This window comes from Varroa destructor, unplaced genomic scaffold, assembly GCF_002443255.2.
Source record: "Varroa destructor unplaced genomic scaffold, Vdes_3.0 BEIS01000002.1, whole genome shotgun sequence".
Taxonomy (NCBI): domain Eukaryota; kingdom Metazoa; phylum Arthropoda; class Arachnida; order Mesostigmata; family Varroidae; genus Varroa; species Varroa destructor.
In genome coordinates this window covers 8,236,318-8,261,003 of record NW_019211455.1, presented here as the reverse complement: position 1 = coordinate 8,261,003, position 24,686 = coordinate 8,236,318, and the positions used below count along the sequence as shown (strand labels likewise).

General features: G+C 40.3%; 2 long non-coding RNA genes across 2 annotated transcripts in view; both read left to right on the top strand.

The window, feature by feature from the left end:
* Nucleotides 1–11,033, top strand: part of LOC147757319 (uncharacterized) — a 62,739-nt gene extending 51,706 nt beyond the window's left edge. The window contains exon 3 of the long non-coding RNA XR_015321487.1: nucleotides 6,804–11,033. This is a non-coding gene — a long non-coding RNA (uncharacterized LOC147757319). The remainder of the gene's footprint in view (nucleotides 1–6,803) is intronic.
* A 5,829-nt stretch (nucleotides 11,034–16,862) lies between these two features.
* On the top strand, nucleotides 16,863–20,259 carry LOC111244601 (uncharacterized). Its single transcript, XR_002670983.2, has 3 exons — nucleotides 16,863–17,207; nucleotides 17,425–17,599; nucleotides 19,242–20,259. It is a non-coding gene; the product is annotated as an uncharacterized LOC111244601 (long non-coding RNA).
* The last annotated feature ends 4,427 nt before the right edge of the window (nucleotides 20,260–24,686 follow it).

Genomic DNA, 24,686 nt, shown 5'->3' with positions numbered 1-24,686 from the left:
AGGGAAGGTAAATAAAAAGTAGTCGAGGAGCAACGTCGTCGGCACGACCCCGGCTGAAGCTACGTTTTGCTGAAGGGCTAGGGGCTTCCATTGACCCCAGTAGGTAGAAACAGGGATGTGAAAAAAGCTGCTTTTGTTCACTGTCTATCAGTGAAGACAACGAATCGCGCATCAGTAGGAAAAGGAGTAAGGACTAGGGAGGCGGTAAAGGCTAGGATAGGAAAAAATATGGCTTCGACCAAGCAAAGCGATGTAGAGCTGAGGAAATACCAGAGCAAAGGCTGAAAGGAGAAAATCCATTGTGAGAACGATCTACTCCCCTGAGGTGTCTGCGTATCTTTTGCTTCTGTGTATAAGCAGCATATACATGCGCGTAGAGTACGCGACAACTAAGCCTGGAAGGAAGATGGAGTTCGAGAAGGAGTGCGCAAACCCTACCACGCTTATTCATTGAGTAAACGAAGAAAGACTGACGAGAGATAGGTAAAAAAAAAAAGCACAATAAAATCGTAGCGTTACTTATGTGATGCAAACGTTTGTGAGAATACAAGCAATACACACGCCGAGAGAAAACGTATTTAAAGAAAACGGTAGGGCTTGTCAGACGCTGCACTATTGACGAAGTTACAAGGGGTGGAATGGCAAGTAGGATGATTATTTGATACTAGGATAAACGATGTAAGGGCTAAGAGAAGGACCAGCATATACAATATGGTTATACTAAAATAAAAAAAAAAAGAAGGAGAGACGGTAGTTTGATCATTTGTAAGCTTTCGTTAAGGTCTAACGGATATCACCTACGTTTGTGGGGCTATATAGTCGGTGGACGAAGGCACGGACTACGTAGCCCTTTGCGTTAATTTTTAACAGGCCTCTAAACAATTTAGAGTAACTAACATAATGAAGCCTTATTTTTTGATTGAACTTTTAGTTGAGTATTAGTTTAAATAGGTGGCACCTAGGCCTTCTTCAATCATGAGTCTAATTATAAAGTTCAATATGCTCCATTAAGTAATCATTGTCTGTGCGTGCAATTTTGTGGGTGTAGATTTCGAATGTTACTATAGTTTACACTTAGGCCTACTAAAGCTCTACGTCAAAGGTGATGTTTTAGAAACAGCTCAAGAACGGTGGGTGGAATCATGAAACAGTAAAAAAAAACTGTGCACGGTTGTCCGCCTAACAATTTTAATGTTCAACACGCGTCTGTTCAAATTCAAACCCGTAGTGCACTATTATTCACGAAATAAAAGAGGTAACTATAATCTACAGGCATGGCTTGAGTTCCTATCCTATGTACTACTAGCTCAACGATAGTTTTAACTGCTTTCTCCTTATAAACTAAAAAGTCTAGGCAAAAGTGGCCTACAGGTCAGTCAGGGTCTCGTACTTTGGCCTCTACTGTTTCTAGGTTCCTGAACTCCCTTGTGACTGAAGCGCGCTACAAGCGGTCACTACATCCTCCTTTTCTATTTGACCGCCTTAATGTCCATCCTGCTTCCTAATTCACAATCGTAAAAAGGGCGACAATGACTCGAAAGATCAAAGAGTACTAGACGGTCATCACCAACGCTGACACGAGTCAACGCTGCTTTGCAAGGTTTTCCGCTATTTCTTAAAAAGAAAGATCAAATAGGCCAAAATACAGATGACAGGCATGCTGAAGCTTTTGGGTTTTTGAATGCAGCTTTCCTTACTTACAACTTCAGGCTGGGTCTAGCGCTCTTGAGAAAGAAACATGCTTATACATGAGGATATATATACAAGAGGACAAAGAAAAAGGAAAGGCGTCAGTTTCTCCTGCGACTTGACACATCTAAAGGGAATACGATAGAACGACGTCCACGAGGGACAACGACGATAAAAAACTGTGATTGCATGGAAAAGCCAGAGGGTAACAGAGAGAATTGGGCGACTCTTTTATGGGGTTATGTCGATGGTCGTAGCCAGCAGGAACCGCAGCTGGCGATTGGAAGTATCAGCCCGGATTTTGCCGGGAAAAGTAATGAAGTAGCAAATGGAATAAATGTTGGGCAGGGCAGGGCAGGGCAGGCTCTCGAATGAAGGATACATATTGAGAGGTTGGAAGAGTATAAAGTGCAAGTCTGTGAACTGCTAAAAATTATTTTCGAGAAAAGTTCGTAATTGACGAATAGAAGTGTATTTAGAACCATTGAGCACGCTAATCAACTAATGAACCAAATCAAATTATCTTTACCCTGAGTATACACACTGCGGAGGACCGGTGTGCTGCTTAGTATGAAAGATATAAGGCCAGCGTGAAGACCCGAAGTAGATTGCATACTCGATGGGGTTTCTTAAAGGTAATGCCTAGCTCGGTGCAGCATGAAAATCAAACTTAAAATATTATATTAGATCTGTAGATGAACTGCAATTGTAATTCAGTCTTTTCTAAATAATAGCAATGGCTCGTTTTCAAGTTCACTGATACACTTTCCAATGTTAACAGCTACGTCGAGATGATACCTGAATAAATTTACAACTGTCTCTATATAATTATGTGTGTTTAAGAATAAAGTAATCCATAATGTTCGCTTTATATATCGAAAATGTACTTTGTTCTGTAGAGCAAATCACGAGTCAGTTTCATAAGCTAGCTGGGTTCCATAGTGAAAAAATCTGGCCTTGAATTATATAATAACGAGACATTTAATCTGTATCCCTTTATATTGCTTGTTAATCAGAGCACTCGTGTAGATAAAGGGCAGCTCGTCATAGCGACTAAACGGTAATATCCATTATTAGTGATAGCTTTAATATCAACTAGTTCAACCTGGTTACCGCATTTTCCTAATGTCCCTTTCAATTGTATCTTCTTCTTGCGCTGCTATTCGCTAAAGCAAGCTTTCACCATTTCCTACCAGCGGTTGACAAGATGATTACTTAACCGGTATACGTTATTCTGTGGGAAGAGATGCTCTTTGGGAAAGGGCGGTAAGCATTCCAGTATCCCCAGTAATTTCGAAAGAAAAAAATAGCAAAGAAAAGGAGTGAATGGGTGAGTAAAAGCGGAGTTAAGAAGGACCAGGCCTGTCAGGAGTTCGTCTAGCTCCAATAAGCGCCTGCCATGCCTGCGTTCGCTTTGCCAAACTACCTGCCTTCAAGCTACTCAACGGCGGGGGTGGCGTTGTTCCACCGAAGTCTTGGCACCACTGCTGGCGCCACAGCCTCTACTGCCACCTCCGAATAGAAATTTACTATATCCGCCTTTAATAGACGACAAAACAGGAGAGCGGGCTGCAAGAGCTGCTGACGGCGTAAGCGGCGGGCAGGTCAATAGTCCGCGAGTGAGTTTGTTTTTATGGTGAACGGTAAATATAATAAAGCGAAAGACGACGAGGAAGGCGGCAAAGCTGCTGGTTGGAGCGGTCCAGCTTAAAGCTTTAGGAGACTTCAGGAGTCCGACAGTGGGCAGCATTCGCGTCAGAAGGTGGGAGAACAAACGACAGGGAAGTATGACAGCGGTCGGCCGAGGTAGCAGCTACAGTAGCGGCACTGAGACCCCGAAGCGCTGACTATTGGCGTCGGCGTTCTGGGCAAAAGCACAGAACAGCAGGGGTTTCGCGTCCTGCCCTATAAAGAGTGCCAGGTAAGAGAGAGACTGGAGGTGGAGATGTAAGTCATTCCTTAGGGTGGTGTTCATTAAAAGCTCCCTTAGCGTTCAGGCCTCGACGCTAGGCCAGACAAGAGCTAGCAGGCGGAAACGGGACTGACGGCTGGACTTGAGCGGGTGAAAGCGAAGGGAGTGATAAGAGGGGGAGGAAGAGGTTTGTGCAGAAAGAAGCTTTCCGTATGAAAGCCGCGCATGGTCCTCATAGGCCAAGGTGCTTCTAGGTAGACCTGAAAAGGAAACTTAAGGAAAAGGAAGGTTAAGTGGGGTTGAGTGAGGTTGAGTGGAAAAAATAGGTAGGCAGCCACCAGGAGGATAAGATGGCCACCGGACTACGAAGATGGGACATACCCCACGAAATTGCGAAAGTGATGACATCGAAGATCTAACTGCGCTGTCTTCGTGTGTCGTTCTATAAAAAAAAAAACTATATGGTATATAAAAGACCTATGATTCAACCTAGTGAATAATTCTGGTTTACTCAACTAGTTCAGTACTTAAGCAAATACAAGCTGCTTTTACCAAATGCTATATGAACTGCATGCTCCGGCCTGCCGGCAGGACGATCTTATTTCTGCCTCTTCCTCTCCCCGTACAAGACGTACAACTGTGAAAAAGGACCACCTTCGAGTTCGCATCTCGGTTGCTCTGTCCGCATGTTACAACCCTGCTGTTGTTGCTGAGTTTCCCGAACTGCAACTGGTCGACCAAACTCTCGTACGTAGGTCATAATACATCGTAATTTTTAACGGGGAGAAAGCGGTCACATAGTCAAGCTGCCGCTTGTAATCAGCTGGTGTCAGGAAGGGGTGCGTTCCTTGCAAGATGAAAAAATAAGGGGACGAGGCGTGAGGGGAGAGTTAAAGTCAAACCGGCCAGTCATGACAACGATAACAAGCAAGCAGGTAATAAGCAAAACGTATATGACACCTTTTTCTCAACTACCTAAACGGCTCGAGCAACTGATTTTCAGCGATAGGTATATAACTCATCGCAGTTTACCGCGACATTTTGAGCGGGTGGACAGCGATAGATGGAGTATACGATGCATTAGTGATTTTAAGCGAACGATTGACATGTACACAATGATCAAGGCAAAAGGAACAACCTGTAGAAGTAGATTTTTTTTAGTTTTGAATTTGTAAATAAAAAAGTGAAGTTTTTACTTATGAAATGAATTACAACATTTTAAATCTGTGGCGAATATTTTAAAAGCAAAAAGCTTGCATTATGCAAAGGCGAAGCAACGATATTTTAGTTTTTATAAGTTTTGCTTGTTCTTATTTTATACTGTTCACCGATTCTCATTCTTTACACTGATACTAGCTGGGCAATCCAGTCAGCTCTCTGATTAAATCGTTTTTAATTAACAAATCATATGTAGGTTGAAAACCATGCGGTGTAGGCTCAATATACGCGATGCCTTCATTAGGTGTACATTAAGATGTTATGTGATCTCATAAAATAGCAAATCATAAACACTGAAGAGCTTTCAGAGGCAATCGCATTGGAAAATCTGCCCAAAACGAAAGCCGTAAAAAATGCCATTAATTCAATCTCGTAGCCCTCTAGTTAGTTTAGAAAAATGCCGGAACCATATAAGTTATGCGCTCAAATTGAGTACTGAGAAATACTATTTTCTATGGTCTATTTGAATGTTGAGCGAAGTTATGAACTAAACGCGCTTTAAGGCCTAGTCTAGGGATAAATAGCATAAGATTCAATAAAGACATCAATAGTTCTCACATAAATTTGCTTTAAATAATTTTCAATTGGAGTCGCACACCGAATATTGTAGGACCAATTGATGATTATAGCCATAAGGAAAAATTCTCAACAAACATGAGCATCAACTGTACACTACGCTGGCCAATGAGACATGTCTGTCAAGTGTTGATATGAAAAAATAATAGGTAATTGACCTGAACCCGTGCTAACTTAAGTTGACGAGCAGATTATCGTTACCGATTGCCGAGTCTTACCCTTTAACGTAAAAGACCTTACAAACGAACCATCGAAAATACTAACACCCTAATCTTATAATACATAACTATATTTTACTGCTTATTGCCAATGACAAACTCGTCGGCCTGCTGCCGCTCATTGCTGCAAACGTCGTGACGCCGTAAGCCAGCTCATTATGAAGGTTTGTCCCCTACAATTATGAAAAATAAGTTTTTGCCTAGTATAGTAGTAGTAGTAGTAGTAGTAGTGGTAAGACCTAAGTATCTCAACACTGGTTGTCGGAAGGCCTAATTCATTTTAACTTGATTAGAAGTTACTGTAAATCTGTTAATTACTATATCAGACATACTGCTTAGCTGTCTAGGCGATCGAACTTACGTATGCGGAGTGGGGCGCTTGAATCTCATTATATTTTAAACTTATCGGGCTTAGGGATATTATTATTATTACTACTATTGTTATTATGTTTCGATACAAGCTTTTACTGTATATTTACCTCTGGCTTCCGCTCCGTTTAAAGACACTTATTTACTATAATCTCTTTTATCAAAGAAGCATACAGTATGACATGGAACTGCTAATTCATTAAGCTACAATATCTATTTGTAAGCACCACTACATTCCTCAAGTTGATCAATGTCACTTCGTTACAAGTTTGTAACAATGGTTTACTCACTTATTGTCAAACGTTGAGTACAGCCTTACGAGAAATGTACGAGGAATTTTCGAGGAATTTCCTTGAGACCAGGCAAGGCAAATAGGCAACCCCAATACGGAGGCGATATTCCTCCTCTCCGTTCGACGAAGGCTGTTTCGAAATACCTCCGGAGGAAGTTGTGCAATTACATCAGTGCCGTTGCTATTACTTGTAGCGATTGCTTTTTGTTTCTTTTACCACATCAAGGACGAACAGCTCTGTTGAATCGAAAGAAAAACATTTTCATTATAAAAAATACAAGAATGTACTTTGTTTTCTTTTGTTTGAACAAATACGTGTTTGTGTTTACCTTTCAAAGAGAAGGGGAGATTTTCTATATGGTTGTGCATATTAGCAAGCTAAAATAAAGAATGGGACATTAGAAATAATCTTGTCAGTAGAAGTTAAGGAGAGGCTAACAGTTCATGCTTAATCCTCTGTGTGGTCACGCTGGCTTCTTGGTGTTATCGTGATGTGTTTGATTAGTTATAGAACATCTGTATTTTCTAGGCAATGAGCCTGTATTATTGTTAATGGCAGAAGCGTTTGGCCCACCGCTTGTCCTAGAACTGATATATACCGTCCCATGTTGGCACATTGACCTGATACGGCGCAACTCGACTAAAGGCAAGTGCATTACCTCGATCTGCCTTAGGATGGCAGTGACAATCGCTAAATAGTTCGTGTAAACCCATCTTTAAACAGACAATGATCTAAAGATCATTGCACCATTTGCCCTTCTCTAGATCTATATATATTTCCAGAAAACTGTTTGATACTTTATGCTATGGCTCAGTGTGGTATAGGGAGAGGATAATATAAAGGGCATTTTAGATCGTATTATGTAGCGTCTAGCTGTTTTTTTTTTAATCTATGGCGAGAAGATTCTCGTTTATTATGTTACAGATTGCGAATATAGTCCATTGATTGGTAGTTTAGGAAGCTTATGCTCAGGCAAGCACATTGCAAAACGACAACCATGTACGCATTAGAAGTTAGTGATCTTGAAGTTAGAACTGCATTGCATGTTTACGCAGATTAATGATTCGGGAAGTTGTAGAAGAAACTAAATTACGTGATGGAATACTTACACTTACTTGGAATATTACTTAACTTAGTGTTAATTTGTTATTAGTGTTTCAAGGACACAGACATCTTTCACACTCGTACCTAATAAAGTATCTAACAAGTGTCGAATAACTCGATTGTATATCGAGTAAATTTTTAAAGAAATATCTTCGAAAAAATATTACAAAACATAAGCCATTTATCACTTATATCATGAGGCCTGAAGGCTTTCACCACGTTTTCACTAAGTTTGGTGCTACAACACTCCCAGACGTACCTCACGCGGTGCGCCTTCCTCTTCCCAATAGCGGTCTTACCTTCTCCACTTTGCGCCACCGTCGAAACAGCTCTTGTTGAATTTTTGCTTTCCTCTATGTCTGTTTCTGGTTGACGTTTCTCGATCGCCCGTCGCTATTGGGCAAGAAGACAAAGAAAGGTTTTCTTTCGCTGTCAGAACATCGGCTGCCATTCCATTCTGACAAATGAAGCTGCCGCTGCGGGTAATGCTAGTGGGGCTTTTGTAATTCGGTGAATGGACGTATATAGGTCGACATATATCATGATTCTGTTGTACATTGACATAAATACGAAACAATCATCGCAATATCATTCGCTTTGGTTATTATTACGGTGTCTATTATGATTATTATTGTTCTGACCACTCCACACGTTCCCTCTCTTGCTTTCTGTTCGGGTACGCTTAAATAGATCACCGTTCAAACTGAAAAGTCATACTTCTCTCTTTTCAATAACCGGGTTGGTATCCTGGATACATCAAGCGTGTTTGACGTAGGTCTCACTGGTTTATGGTATTAAGTATTAAGTTGTGGTTTGTTGATTCGGAGTTCGTACTTCATTGTTGCATTTTGAGCGTGCATTTATATATTCATTTTTTGCTTTGCCACTTCTATTTACACACAAAATAACTTTTTCAATTAACGTTTTTGCTGTACACATCATAAGTCGTATAAAGCATATAAATTATTAATGTTAAATTACCGTATAATAGTGTAGCTACCAGTGCACTAATTGTCCGTTCCGTGGAACAATCATTATAATGGGAGTAGGTTTTAAGGTAACCATAGTATTTATTAGAAGTCTCCTTCGAAAAAGAAACAATGCAGAAAAATTCAAAGAATCTTCTGCGGTTTTAATCAACGGAGAAGTGCAAACGCAGGTTATCTATAGACTCTTTACTAAATGGCTATACGTTCATAGAAGCAGAACATACTGCCGACGGAAAGCCGATGGCGGGAAAAGCAGCAGCTAATCGAATAGATTTTGTCTGCACCGGCAATCTCGATTGAGAGTGAGTGACGCAGGCCCCCTTCTCAATCCTGCTATTACTCCCCTAGTGAAATCCACTATCAACTCAAATCATGTGTGATACTAGCATATAATAAATGAATCCAACATTGGGCAGTAGGACAAGGTGATACGGGCACTGTAAGGCCCTAGAGACATGTTATGAAATAAGTCAGGTATGGACAACGAAAAAAACTTATTCGACAAAACGCGTAAATGTAAACAGTCAGAGACAAGCAATAAATAAATTGTTTATCAATTAAATGCTTATTTGAGTCGTTTTCACATTCTCGCGGAATGAAGTTTGATGCCGTCATTGGGATTCTGGCCTTCGTCTCCCTGCTGGTGCTACGTCCATCAGGCGCCGAGGCTTTCGGCCTAAAAGAAGGTCTCAAGAATCTTGGGTCGTTAGCATTGCTCGGTGGAGCTGCTAGGGCAGGCGTCTTAGAGGAAGCCTTGGTTAAATCTAGTCACAAGCATGAAGAACCTGTTTATCAGCATCATATGAAACACATCCATCTACATTCGTAAGCGAGGTGGAAGTCTTTATCTACGATCTTGCGGCTCTGACATTGTGATTTAGTGTGATGTTGTAAATTTCAGCCGGCTCATTGTAGCGCTATTGTTTTTTTGCTTTTAAAAAGCTTCATTGTACCTGATTCTCAGTACCTAGCTTATCCTAATATGATCAAAAGAAAAACGTGATCTCTACGGTCTGAAGCGGTGAGGTGACCTGCAGCTCTAAATCTCTCATATGGTGGGCTCAATCGAGGTTGAACTTAAAAACGTTAGTGGCAACTGAGTTCGTACCGTCCATTCACACTAGTCACCCGTAAAAGTTACAGTTACCCACGCGCTTACACCATATTTTCCATCGGCTTTTTGCTGATCTTATCCTAGGTCGGAATTCAATTTTATATCAAGTCTACAGAGATGTAATTCTACTAAGTGATTATTATTACTACTACTACTACTACTACTACTACTACTATTTGGTTATTGTTATCATGATTTCTTTGTGCTTCTCTGCTTAGAGTTCGGTAATGGTTGGACAGAATCAATTTATTTAACTGTTGCAGGGTACAGCAGGTGAAGTACGTTCACTATCAACCGTAAGTCAGGTAATCTGTTTTATAATTATTAAATATTTTAGACATTTTCGAAACTTCATATTTGCGGTGCGTCCTCTAGTGTTTCGTATTGGTCCTGCTTGCACTTATGGCCATCGAAGCTGTGACTCGTCAATGATCATCTCTTTTGAAATGGACCGCTGTCCTGAAACAAAATACACCCTGTAGAAAAATGAGATAGACGTTTGCTATAAATATTACGCTGTGGCTGTATTAAAGCGTCCCAAGCATACGAAGAGAGAAAATTCTGCAGAGAGAATAGATATATCTTTTCATTTAATAAAGCGACATAAAAAAATCTCGGGAAAAAAACTGTGTATATGTGCTCATATGTGTATGCGAGGTGTCTCGTTGTTTCATCTTTACAGCGTTCACACCGTGGAAGTCGTTGAAGATTAAGGCTGGGATAAGGACTGGCACGGGGCTTCCAGTGTAGGTAGCCATGGACGATGGTAATGGAAGTTATCAAACAGTCTCTATATCGAAAATTGGATCAATCTACTAGCTGCTATTACATACATATTAAACATCGTACACTTACAAAATCGTGTCCAATAGTTAATATCGAATATCTAAATTGTTATAAGCATCGTGTATATAGACACAAACTTTACTTAGTCATATATTAAAAGTGTGTGGAACATAGACCTTTTAACTATTTGAAAAAAGTCATTTAACAATTGAAAAGCCTTTATTTTACATCTGTTGTAGTAGCAAGAGATGTAATGTAGAAAAAAAAAATAGATATTGGCGATCTATCTCTATCTCTAAAGATTATTGAATACGGCGCAAGGCTAAGTCATAACTCTCCTTATTGCCTTTAATGATATTTTTAAAAGAATCAAAGGCTGGATAATGGGAAAAAGGTACCCCTGACCCTCTCAACGCTGACTTAAGCAACAGGAAAGTTATGGGAACACATGGTTAAGCTAAGATTTTTTCAACTTTAGATTATTAGATCGTGTGATAGCTGGCCGTTGATTTGATGTTAGCTCATTACCATCGATACATATTCATGTAAATATCGGGTTGCCATTTTGTTAAGAGAAAGCAGAATGCAACTCGTAAGACATCATCATTTTTGTTATATAAAAAGTTCGTAAATAAATAAAAAAAAAATATATATATATATTAAACGGAGAAATAAGCGGAATTAATAAATCTGTCTATTAACTACCTTTTGAAATTGTCCGTAGACGTTTACCTCACCCAATCAACGGGCTATTATGATATACAGTACCATAGTGCACATGAAGATTAGATAAAAACTCATGTGTTATAAATATAAACATTTTATACACGTACAATAGTTGCTGATCAAAGCAAATCTGTAGCGACATAGATCGCCGGATGGTTATTTGGAATTTAATCACAGTATCGTATTGACAGAGAATATTTGTTAAAACATTGAAAAATAAAGCTTTGTGTTACTGCTTTACGTTGTCGTCGGTGTCGCTCTCGTGCCATCACAACAGATGGTTTATGAATACCGTTACTAACAAGAACGAAGGACACCACGGCCTCAGTGGGCCGCTATGTGCTATGTTTATGTGCATCGAATTTTCAACATGAACCTCGTATCTCTAGACTAGAAAAATGTTCTTGGCCATTCAAGTATATTATAGGTTTGTTGAAGAAACTATTCTAATATAATAATAACTAGCAACAGTTCTTCTGCTATATAGTAAGAAAATAATTTTATATCCGTACACTAATCTGGTTGAACATATGGAAATTGACGCGCTCTGATCTTGTGAGTTGGTTAACAAGAACAAATGATGACGTTATTAAGACTGATATAATCCAGTATCTTTTCAGTGCTCCTCATGATTGTGCTCCCGTTTAGCTGCATTTAAAAGAATTGCTTGGCCCGGTTCGTCAACATACATCGACTAGCTGAGATACCTCTACGGAAGGTCGAATTCAGTTCCTGCCTAAGCACAGCTACGTGATGTGGTCCTAAGGTCATATGACCCTGTGGAACTTACTTGTATCAACTGCTTGTGAGAACATATCGGATTCTGACACAAATGTACCACGAGTACGCGAAATGATAAAATCAATATATTCGAAAGTGATCACACGTCTTTGTATCTCCACTTGGCCATTGATAGATCAGCGTTTAAGAACGCATAGGACGATCGCAAATGCGACTGTTATTAGCTGGGCAGTATTCCAAAATGTAAAATATAATTTTTCTAATATTATAGATAGCCGAACGCAGAAAATATCAATGCACAGCTCTTTCAAGGGTCGCTCATTTTTAAACAGCCTCGCAAACGTGTTTTGGCGAGATTGAGACTCTCGGAAGAACACCTCCAAACGAGACAGAAATATACGTCCACGAAATCAAGATGATACAAATATTCAAGTCTAAAGATTATTAACTCCGAAGTCACTTTGTTACCCAAGCGTTAGACAGGCTGACTCAAAGTAGTGAATTTCACTGAAAAATTGCGCTGAGCAATAAGGCACCAGTTTACCTGGGAAATGTGTCGACAAACACAATTGCCGCTTATGACTGATCGAAAATCACCAGACTATCCCCAAAAGAGGTTTATATAGCAAAGAAAATGATATCTGGGGCGGAGGTTTCCTCGGCCCTTCTCCTTTGAAACTGCGAATTCTGTTCGCTACCAAGAGGTGATCCAAGGTATTCTGCCACCCCAAATCGATGACGAAAGTTTACAGTACGTATGCTGTCAGCAGTATGGGCCATCTCTCCACATAACTAGCGACGTAATCGAGTTATTAAATGATCATTTCAGTAAGAGAGGCTGATCTTCAGGCGAGGCTGTTTCAAATGGTCTCCTAGATCTTGTTCTTGATCAAAATACAGGATGTACTGTGACAATCCATTCATGGTGGATAAATTCAAAAGAGACATCCGGGTCATTATTTCAGAGACAACGCTAAATATATGCGAGAAAATGGTCAAGAACAGAATGAAGCGAATGACCCACGACAAGTTCTAAGGGAGTTCACCTAACTGACGTTGTATTCAAACAAAACCTCGAACGTATAAAGCTTGTAACAAAGAAAGATCTACGTTAGTCACTGTTTTTGTTATTATTATGATGTTTTAATTCGTGACATTTATTTTGTAGAACTGTGTGATCTCGTTATCTTATTACGACCAAATACATTCTCTCTACGAGCTGCTCCGACGTCAGCTTTCTGAGATTCTACCATGCCGTCTGTCGCTCATATTAGAAGACATATGTTTCGGAACCTTTCACATGTCACTTACTGGTAAAGGGGTTCCCATGGTAATCAAAATGAACAGGTATATGCTCTTGAAATCGCAGCTTCTCTGCGTCGGCTTACTGTTTATTTATCATACAGTAAAAGCGCTGGTATGATGAACGTAGGAGCGGGACAGCATGTATTATTGCACAGTTGTTTTAAGCTAACCATTTGCCTGAAAACCTTAATGTTACATTATCGGGTCCCCTCCCTTCATCCTCTGCTAAACCATTTGACTTAAGCATTGAAGGTTTACTTTACGTAGTGCTTTAAGAACAATCGTATTTAGCTCTGCACGTTTCGCTACTTCACCCGACCCCCTGAGCAGCCGAGAAGATGTGAATCGTTATGGTCACCGTGGGGTCACAGATTGCACACTTAAAGGACGCGTCACATTATGATAAGCCCCCGACTTCAACAGGGAAATCATCAGAAATGAGTTAAGGTTTAGTATGGTACCGGGGCTTAGAAACGAGAACGCTGTGCTCGACACCACTTAGCCACTCGCGTAATGTCAAAGATACGTCTTTCTCTTGGAAGATATTGGATTGACAAAAGATGTCTTCCGACCATTAGGCTTTATCGTGGATAATTTTCCATACTATAATAATGGATCCGCTAAAGTTCCACTAGCCTCAATGCGAATAAGGTGGCTTTTAACACCGATGTGTACGTTATTTCAATCTGTTCTCTTTTTAAAGTCTGAGACGCAGTTCGTGGATTGCATGTGAAACATTCATGATGCTTCTATACATTGCAGCGTAAGGTTTCATGTGGACCTATTGTAGGCGGATCATAACTTCTGACTTAGTTAACTTGCCGGCAACGATATGTGTAGACATAATCATAGCGTTTTCTAGACAGACAGGTGCTTTGCCGAAGTGATTTCTTTTCACGAATTGATTGCATCCTCGGATAGCTTCACTTCTGGCCCATATAGAAAAGAAATACGCGACATTGTAGAGCTATCTGGACCACTGAAATAGGTTTTTTTAATATATATATATATATATATCTATTTTCTAAAAATTCGGAAGCATATTTATTGAAGCTAATATGTACAAGCTGGCAATTAATCTAGATGGATTCTTGTAGATCTTTTTTTTTAGCCAGAGACGTATAGGAAAAGCCTTTGTCGGACGGACATACGATGGTGGCAATGGCTGTGTTTAGCCCCTCTATAGCTGCACTACTATTGCTGCCGCACCAAGCTGAACGAGCCACAACGGCCTGGTAATCGACTGGTCAAAACAGAAAAGAAACCTTTCATTGTCCTAAACTGCTAACATCCTTGCTGCTAAGCGGCGTGTGCGACAAGGACTCTTTGTGACATGTGCCCCCTATATCTTTGTATGTGTTACAGGGACTCCACGTAGTAGTTGTTGATTACACAGTGTTGGTTATAGGAAAGCCACGATATCATGTCGATTTCAAACATACAACAGATACAAACGCTCTCCATTGTGTTTGTTATGCGTTGAAAATATATTTGAAACGCTTATTTTTGCGAAAATCTGTACGGTTATTCATACTTGGGTCAACTAGTTTTTTTCTCTTTGTCCATCTGTCGTCTGCAGACAGCCTGGTATACTGCAGGATGATGAATCTATACGCACCTGCTTAGCACGCACGGTCGGCTGATGAGGTTATTTAATAAAATACAGTAACATCACCTGTTGATCATCTACGAGTCAATATATCGAAAAATTTTATAGGTTAGGTGTTGAAAAACGTCGTTATGAGACAAAGCTGTTCGTAAGATTTAATAACATAACGCAAAAGTGAAGTTCAGTAAAGTTCCACCCCTAGGATTAGAGTGAAGCGCCTTATAGAATATATAACACAAATGTGGCCTCGTAAATTTATTACCTTTACAACGACCACCTGTGTTCGCGCAGGCGCTTGGCCATCTACCATGGTTCAATAGAAACAGATATAACAATAGCTCCAAAGTATTTGCATCAGTCGTTATTTAAGCCACATTCGCCTGAACGATGAGCCAAAAATGATGGACTGAAATACAATCATGTTTTCCTTTCGAATTGGCGCACAACTTTTATTTATTAAATAATCATTATCTAAATACGATAAAAAATTAATTTCTACCAAAAATGATTCGTACAGCATCCAAAGTTCCGGACAACCGTACGCTATCAGCCTGTTTACGTTTAATAGTTGCCTCTAACGCGACCTAACTCGTAAAGAGATAGGTAAATCAACTGTTTAGTGTTTTATTTACGTAATTTATTGCAATCATATGATTAAAATAAACTATTGCTATAATTTTATTGGCGTGTTTCTTTTACTGAAAGGATTGAAAAGCTATGAAAACGTTCCAAGTCCTGAGGTTTTTGGCTCCAGTTTCTATGACGTGCCTCCAACAATAACCCGGCGAGCGTTATTTGTGTAGAATTGTAAATGCTGCTCAATAAAGCACTAATCTTTTTTTCGTGGCTTAAATTGATATTACCTTGAATCGATATTCATGCTCGTTAAATTTTGTATAATTAATAATTTCAATGTATAGTGTGTCTAATCGAAAGCCTCGTTCCCGTTTTATTCAATTATCTTCCGCCGCTCTTTCCCACAGACTAACAATATTCCGGTTTTATCAGTATCAGTACCGTTATCTTCAGTAACTACTATATAATCCTCACCTGTAAGTACACGTAACAATAAAGTTACAGTATTGTACAGCTAGAAGAATACCGCTCCCGATAACATCCGGTTTAACGTCGAGTAATGTTTTTCCCTTTTTATCGTTTCCTTCTCCGGAACGTAAATGATGAAAAATGGAAAGAAAAATTGTAATCCACGTTCCAAAAGAGTTCGTCGTGAGACTATATTAAATTAATGAAACATTTATGATCACTTGAAATAGATAAAGGTGTACTTGAAAGTCCATATATTGAATTAGCGAAGTTTACATTATTCGTTTAAAAGGAAATTTCATGTATTGAAAAACACTATCGTACGTTAGAGAGAGAGAATTATCATGTGTTGCATTAGGCCTATATCGTTAATGTCTCTATCACACGCTTCCTGCTGTTGACTTGTACACTGGCTATTTGACCAAATTCATCTTATTTTCAATAGCCGTAGTAATCATTCCGCGAGACAAACAAAATACTCGTCGATCGACAGTTGACTGCCAAATTTATAGCTGTCACATTATAAGTTGCGAACTTAATGTTCAAGTTTTTGTATTTATCCAAGTATCATATTCGTATACTTATATCACATACGACTCTCAAAGTGAAAATGCTTCTCCGTTTTCAGAACAAACAGTGCTAGGGTGTTGTTTTTTTGTTTGACTTCCTAGATTGATTATCGTTGAATTGAGTATCGTACCGTGTCAGACCTGAGTAATTTATCAGACAAATACGCTACGTTATTACAAGTAAAACAAACAAAAATACAAATTTGAGCAGTTAAACATATTCTTACATTATTCTAGGCTGTTCATACAGTAAGTATCACAGATGGAAGTGAGCGAAAATTTAACATCTAATAGGGGTTTCCGCCGTAGTACCTGAGGCAAGATGACGTCTGTGGTCTGTAACCGTCCCCCGTTTCAAGTCTTGTAACGCTTATTTCGGATAAGTTAGAGTGTCATACAGAATTAGAATATGACTCAGCGCAAAAAGTGGTCGTTAGGTGAATGCAAACGTATATGGATGTACTGATATTGCGATTTGTTAGAAAAACCTGTCACATAGCGCTGTATAAAATCATATTGTATTTTATCACGCATGTAATATCGCACCGTAGGATCAGATATAATAGTATACCCTGGGTGAAACGTTCGTGGACGAACGATTTGGATTGGTCCTTTCGACTGTTCAGGCCAAATAGTTCTTGTGTCTTTGCGACTCAACGACAACGTTGCTTAATTATTTGTCGTTCATTTGCTGCTTAGATTTGCTCACCTTAAACTACTTCTCTTTGCGACGAACATTCGGACGTAGCCGTGGGGTTTAGCGTTAGGTTGTTGTTTTCAGTTTGCCGTTCGATGGAAGCACCTAACAGCTGATCTGGGCGATATGGGACAGCCCAGATGAAGAATGCTCTAGTCGTGGCCTGACTATACCTCACATTTCAGCCGAAGACTGAGGCATAATCAACTAGGAACACGATTGGATTTTCGTAAAAATTGCAACAGTGGGTGAGTTATTAACATTGTTCTATTATTTTAGCAAGGTTAACTTTCCATTCATTACGTCTTTTACGCCAATTCAAAGCAATTTCTACACGAAAAGCTATTGAAAAGGTTTCAACTAGTTCGCTGTCGATTGTTGACGCTCGAGTTTCTATCGCGGGAGCAATAACTTAGGTACGAATCGCCTTAATTAAATGCTATTGTTAGCTTCTTGTCCGCATAGACAGGTATTTGGAGCTTTGAAATGGCCCGCCATCAGAAGTCGAGAACATTTTCGCGCGTTATTCTACCTCTCCTATATTGGCTAGTAGCACGTAGCACGATGTACATTGAAACGGACTGTGGATTAACAGTCCCGATCGAGGTGAACTTCAGTGTCCCAGTAAAGACTTGATGAGGTCAGCATCCTTTTTCGTAATATGTGTGCTTGTATCTGTTGTAGAGCCTTATTTGTGCCTTCCATTATTAAAGATTTTATAGTAACGAAGCAACGTATATGACTCAAAATAAGCTTCAACGCAATCGTGTATCTTATTTAGTTTTGTAGGACATAACCCGTATTTCACCGAGGTCCTAACTCAACGCATCGCTTCGCTTACGCTAGCAGTACTGGATATCTTACACGGAGTTTACGGCAAATCTGATGGCTAGCATGATTTCAATTCAGATTCTGACGTTCTTGTTGTCAGCCGATAATCAATCGCCCACCTAATAGATCCACGCAAGAAGGATCGATAAGCGTTTAACTGAAGTCATTAATGAGACAATGGTTAGTCTATTGATTTGATCGCCGGAGAAGGTCAACGATGCGACTCCCCTCCCACTCTGCAGCTAAAATATACATTCAAAAGGTACCTTAGCAGCAGTGCAACTCGAACCTTCAAAAATACAAAATGATCTTTGGCCCTTGGCCAATCGGCTACCCCGTACCGCGTTTCGCACAAGACAGTCTCTTTATCGGCTAAATACGAAGAAAAGAATTTGACCACGTGTCCTTTTATAAGAGTACAAACCCTCTAACGAATTTGGCAGCCGTAAAATTCGGATCCACTAACTCGAGGGGTACACTACCTAAATACAGCGTCTTATGCCACTAAGTAAAACTATCACCTCAATGTGCGCTCACATTGGAGGCCGCATGACTTAAACCGACGTCGCTAAAAGATTCTGACAGTCGAAATTTCTTCAGACCAAACCCATCAGAACATCTAGCATCAGCCCTTTACTTGCCAGCCGTCGCTCGCTCACAACCAATATTACATTATTTTCGCTGTACGCGGGAGAATTTCGCGCATTCAATCTTCATTCAGCCTGAACCATTCACATCAAAGCGCTTATCCACCTATGGATATTTCCACACGTCTATACATATCCATCCTGATGCTGGTTCTTCTATTGGGTGATCGTAGTGGTTGCAAAAGTCAGCACATTTTGACAGCGGCCAGCCACAGTCGCTGCAGGCCGCCTCCAACAGCATAGCCCGCCAATCCTATTGAAGCCGGCGGTGAACGAGTTGTGCTAGAGGAAGGAAGCCACATATACATTCTAGGGCGGGAATCGAAAAGGGATTGTAGGGTTAAGGCACAGAAAGCGAATGGCGCTTATGAAGGCGTCCTAGCTCAGCCAACCTACTTGCTATCTTGAAGCGACCTATTTTACAATTCAGTTTCCGAAAACCAGGAACATAGGGTATAAGCAGGCAGGCAGGCAGGCAGGCAGGTAGGTAGGTAGGTAGGTAGGTAGATAGGTAGGTAGGGAGGGGCAAAAAGTGCAAGAGAACACGAACGAGAAAACGCTGGCTGCTTTAGAAGAGAATTTAAGAAGCACATGAGGGCGACAGTCAGGTTCCAAGGAAAAGCAAGTGGCAGCTCGGTTTGTGGCGGAAGACTTTTGCTGTGCAAGCGGCCAGCTTAGGCAGATAAAACCTGACGGGTTAGTTGGTAGCGACAGGCGGACAGCGCTCGGTGTTTTTTGGCATCTCGGATTCTCTAGCTCCCGTCCTTTCTCACGATCTTTCTTACTCGGGCACTTTTTTCTTAGATGCGGATTCAAGATGCTCAATTCGAGTTCAGAACGAGCTTCGGTAGGAACCCAAAAGGGGGGAGACGGGGGAAACGACAATGAGACGAAATAGCTTAACAGGGACAGCAACAGGACGATATCAGTCGACGTTCATCGATATCGAACGCCAGTCACCATTTTGACAATAAGATGGATCAGAAGACGACGAAATAAGGAGAAAAAATACGGCAGAGAAATACGAGCTGTTAGGTCATAAGACGCAGTAAGGTATGAGCTGGACGTATATGGGAAGTACCGAACAACGAAAACGAAAGCAGCTTGAAGAAACTAATTGAACAATATTAGGCGATACGAGTCTGAAAAAAGCGGCCTTCCTCTGAGCGAGCAGCGGGTAACAGGTAACGTGGTGTAACAAAAAAAATAGAAGCGACCAACAGTGCCGGTAGTTGTTGGTATCATTGCCATTATTGCTAGAATACTTCTGTTAATTCGTTCAGCTTAGCCGATACCTTGAACCATCGCAACTAGTCCCTTATCAACTGTGATCCCCGCTAAACCACAAAACCTTCTCGAGTACGAAACTCGGGAAGAGTAACCATAAAGGAATATAGAAATGAACAGTAGCTTAGAAAACCTACATAGTATCAAGAACTAACTAAAGTAAAAGCGGGGGTATCTGAAGAAGACGAACCTTCGTAGGATGTGCTTTCCAAGCCGTTGGCGCTTGCAAAATTCTTAGCGGTCCCCCAGCGAGTAGTTCGCCGATTATCGCATATATTGATAGTTCGTATGGAGGATTGTGAACGAAGGATGGTCCAGAATCAATAGAAGAAACATTTACGTTTCTTTTAGCCGCCGCTTTTCGATGTCCACCACGATGTCTACGTGTTCGCCCATTACAAGGTATTCAGGCTGCCCTACGTAATAGCTTTTGCGGGAATGAACGAAAATCTCAATAAAAAGCTGCAAAAATGCTTCCAGTAATAATGGCCGCCATAGTTGCGTCGACAAATTAGATAAACGCGGGGTGGGCGTGAATCAAAGCGACTTTTTCGGAGAACAAATTGGAGTTCTTTTTTTCTCTTAGAAGCTAAGGGAGATATGGAACTTTATAATTTTTTTGTGATTTACACAGATAAATACAAAAATTTACTATTGATCAATGAAAAAACTGTAACAAATTATTATTCATGAAACAGAGCACACATTTATACATCACGAAATATCATATTCTTTATTAAATACCTCTCATTACATAATAACCGTCTCGTATACAATAACCTAGAGTTTTTTTTTTTTATATAATGATAATAACAGGAAATTTTGCATTTTTATTGTGGCATAATCCGTAAAAGAGAAACACCGACAAACAATTATTTGCAGTCGCTTTGCCAAACTGTTGAAAGTGCATTTCCTAGTTAGGTAGTGTTGAACCTGCACCATAGTCACTCTCGCCTTGCACCTGCGTAGATTCGGCTGCAACCAAACTACTTAGATGTTTAGAGAACAGAAGAGGCAATCAACCATCAACAAAAGGGTGCAGTAAGAAGCTCGCCGCAAACGGCCCTGAACCCCTGACGCAGCGGGTTCGCCTTAGTGATGGTAAGCATAAGATGAAGGGGTTGACCCAGTTCGTAGCGACAGACCCGATGCAGGGAATGTGTAGGCCAAGCAATGTTACACTACGTTATAATAATGTGCTGTGGAGTAGAGATGGGCTGGACGATGTGAAAATTGGTCAGAAATTGCTATTGACGGCTGATCGAAAGAACCTGTGCCCGGGAAATAAATAGGCTCTTACGAACACCTTCCGTAGTCTCTGCGCCGGTAAGGCGTCGTCCTTTTGCTAGATTTCGTTATTGAAAAGCGAACAAGTGTGTATACGTCAGTTTGAGCGGATAGTTAGTATTTAGGCTGAGGAGTAAAACAATTTGAGGCGACATCCAGTCCGATTGGAACACGAAATGTGAATATATATCATCAATGGGTCGGGAAGATTTTACAAGTTGTCGCTGGTCGGAAAGGTATGCAAAAACTAAAGTGACTTGAAATATTCGAGCATTTTTACTGAGCACTTTTACTACTTTAGGGGATCTGCCGATAATAAGTGTCTGTAATAGCTTCACAACAATGGTAGGAAGGTCTGAGCAAAAGCGACCTTTCGAAACGCACGTTTCTATTAAAATGAATGCGGGCTTCGGCAGCTTCGTATGGAAATAAAAAAGCATACTTGAAAGATTTAATCACGATCTACATTCTCAGATCGTGATCTACCGACATTAGTTAATAGGAGGCCTCAATAGATAACGCTGCGACTATTATTATTCTTGTTCTTAGGAATAAAACCTTATTGAATCGAAGTAGCAAGCTCTACTGTCCTATCGCATTAGTTAAGTATCGCTTCGAATGGTAACTGCCTGTAAAAACAAAATGTTTGTAGTCTAGGTTTTGAACCTAATTATATCATGGGGTCTTAAATTTACGTTTAAGCCTTATTAAGCCATCATGATACTGTGTGTTCATTGTCGGGTGCTTGGCGTCTATTCAGTTAGCTCGTGAGTACTCGATCATCTGCTATTTCGCTACCCCCAAAAAGTGGTCTATAGATCGAAAATAGCGTGCTGAGTAGATTCGTATATATACAAAATATTGGCTGCTTAAGTTAAGGTTATCAACATCGTTTATGTTATCAGATGTATGCTCTAGTTATGAGGTAAACGAATTACTTATCGGTATTGATGTTACCACGGTGTCACGACGAAACTATTTTCAGAGACGCACCAAGTCTGCAGTCTACGGCCTGCGTGTGACCTGTGTATTGATCAGAGAGAATCCTTTTCCATCGTACCTGTAGTGGAGTTTGTTCTGTTTCATTCGCTCTATGAGCCGCGCGAAGATTGCTCTGATCATACAAACCTCCATCGCCTTAGCTATGCGCTGTTTAAGCTTCTTGGAAAAAGTATAACACTGCACTGACCGACAGAGCTAGTTGGTGAGGACGAAATACAATTTCACTCGAGACAGTCACGAAAACGTTTTTTTATTCTTTTTTTTTATTTTCACCTGTTTGTAATAGATCAACAAAGGTGGGCAACGAGATCAAGCGGTTTGACTTCTTCTTCTTCTTCTTCTTCTTCATTAATTACAATCATCGAAGCTGCCGATGATTTATTTTGTGTATATAATGCAATTTTTTCTAAAAGATTTTTCAATTTTACCTATTAATGTCATGTGAGCTCGGACAAACCATCAAATGAAAAGGTTGTTGTACCTCGTAGAAGCATCTCGGCAAAAGATTTAATTAAAACGTTTATTGGACTGTGAAGGGCCGTTATTGCGAGTTCAGTCTGTGCAATGAAGCGTGCATAGACGAATGTTTCATCGGCTCATCATACCGATAAGCTAAGACAGCTCTCTTGAATTTTACGTCCGTTACTGTAGTTAAGCTTCTTATTAAACCGCTGACTCCCAGCACGAAATGAGGTGGGGTCACCAGCGAATACACCGTGGAAATCGGCTGATAAACATGCTATTGCAAAATGGTACCTGATGAGATACCCATATTTTTCACTGAACGAGCGAACGCTTGCTCTAATGTAGAAACGCGCCGGTTGGTTAACAGAATTAACTGTAATTATTAATTTCTATTTCAATTAATTAGCTACAGCTGCCTAAATCCACAGACTTACGGGCATTGCTTTTCGACTTTACCGACTGAATCTGTTAAATTAGCTAACAGCAAGCAGGATTAGTGCTCACTGTATAGACTAACGTAGATGCGATGGTTGCGAATTACCACAATATGTTACCAAACGCGGCCCAGAGGAGGCCCTCCAGAAGTTAATTCAATACAAATATATTCAGTAGAAACAAGGCAAGAAATGTACACTGTTTTGGTTTGCAATTGCCCCGCTTATGCTATGCGATTCAGCCCTATCTAAGGTTGCTAAGGTGTATGGAAATTGACGTAGTTATCACGTGCTGTCAAGATGACGAGGTTACCCCGTAGAACTAACCGTAAGAATTGGTCTAAGCGGCCTGAAGTTGTAACTAGGCATATTGAAGGCTACGAAGTGAGTCACTGTGAAAACGTCATTCGAGCTAGATCAAGGACAAGATCTTTTCGTTGCCTTGCCTGTACTAAAAACCGAAGCTACTCTCCTTAAAGTTTGCCATAAGAACACCATTGGTTTAATAAAATTTGTTTCACATTGGCAATGGCAGGTGCACGTGTAATTTTTGTAAATTTTGTAAGGAAACAATTTACATGAAACGGGATGTACTCATCGCATTCTGTTTACTGTGATTTTGCTTAGTACTTACGGTAAACAATACGCACGCCATAGATTAAGCGTGACCGATCACGTGAGTCCACGTCTAGTATTTGTGAAAGAAGAAAATAAAAAGTGATTAAATGAGACAATAAAAAAGTACAATTCAATTCGCAACACAGGAAACCGCTTGTGAGCGCCTGTGCTTTACAGAATATCCAGCGTATATTTTTGAAAAAGAGACACATATTTCTATAAAAGTATGCCTGGTTCGCTTCAGCATATCACTTTATAGGTAGATCATTTGAATGTTGAAAGAAATTCGTTCAGGACAAGTCAGCTTGCTTATCCAACTCAATAACTGACGTAAGTCGGGACAGGACAACGACGTCATTTTAGCATCGTCAATTACGGCAATTAACGCGGAAGCGTCCTTCTTACCTTTGACGTATTTAATAGTGTTACCATCCCTGAAAGCGGATCTTAATTCTGGAGAAGGGCGTCAACATCGTTCGGCAAGCTACTCGTCAGCCACATATGCAGAAAGGATGATTTCAACAGTTTACATATATATGCCTTAAGATTCAAACAGTCTTGTAGGATTCGGCACCGTGAAATAAACTGAATGATAGAATCATGTTTGCGTGCAAATGCGGATTCAGGGTCATAGCAGTTGTTCTCGTTTGGGTTCGGGTCCAAGCTTTGTCGAGCCTTTATCATCAAATCTAATTGTCATCTCAGCGGATTAAGCGGGCAAAGTAGTGGCTTGAACATTCGTCACAAACGGTGATAATCCAATGTCGAAGCTACGTGGAGTAGAGCGGAGATAAATTTGCCGTGCAGGAATCGAAAAATAACATTTTCCCTAGTGTAGCTTTGTCGGAAGGTGGGACATCGTTAAACTCAATTATCAATATTAAATTGCCTAACACTGATTGTATGACCATCTTTGACTCTGTCTCTAAGCTGCGACTCTCACTATTTGTCAGTTGGCAAACGCAGTTCGGCTATTTCATGCTTGTATCCACCCAATGAGTCTGCACCCTTTTTGCCTCAGAAAAAATCACAGAGTTCTCCATTTACTCACAGCTATTTCAAAAAAGATGAAGCCATCAGGATTTGAAGCCTATACAGCAACGTGCTAAATCAACATTAAAATCCTTTACTAGTGTGCACTTCTTTATCCAGACTT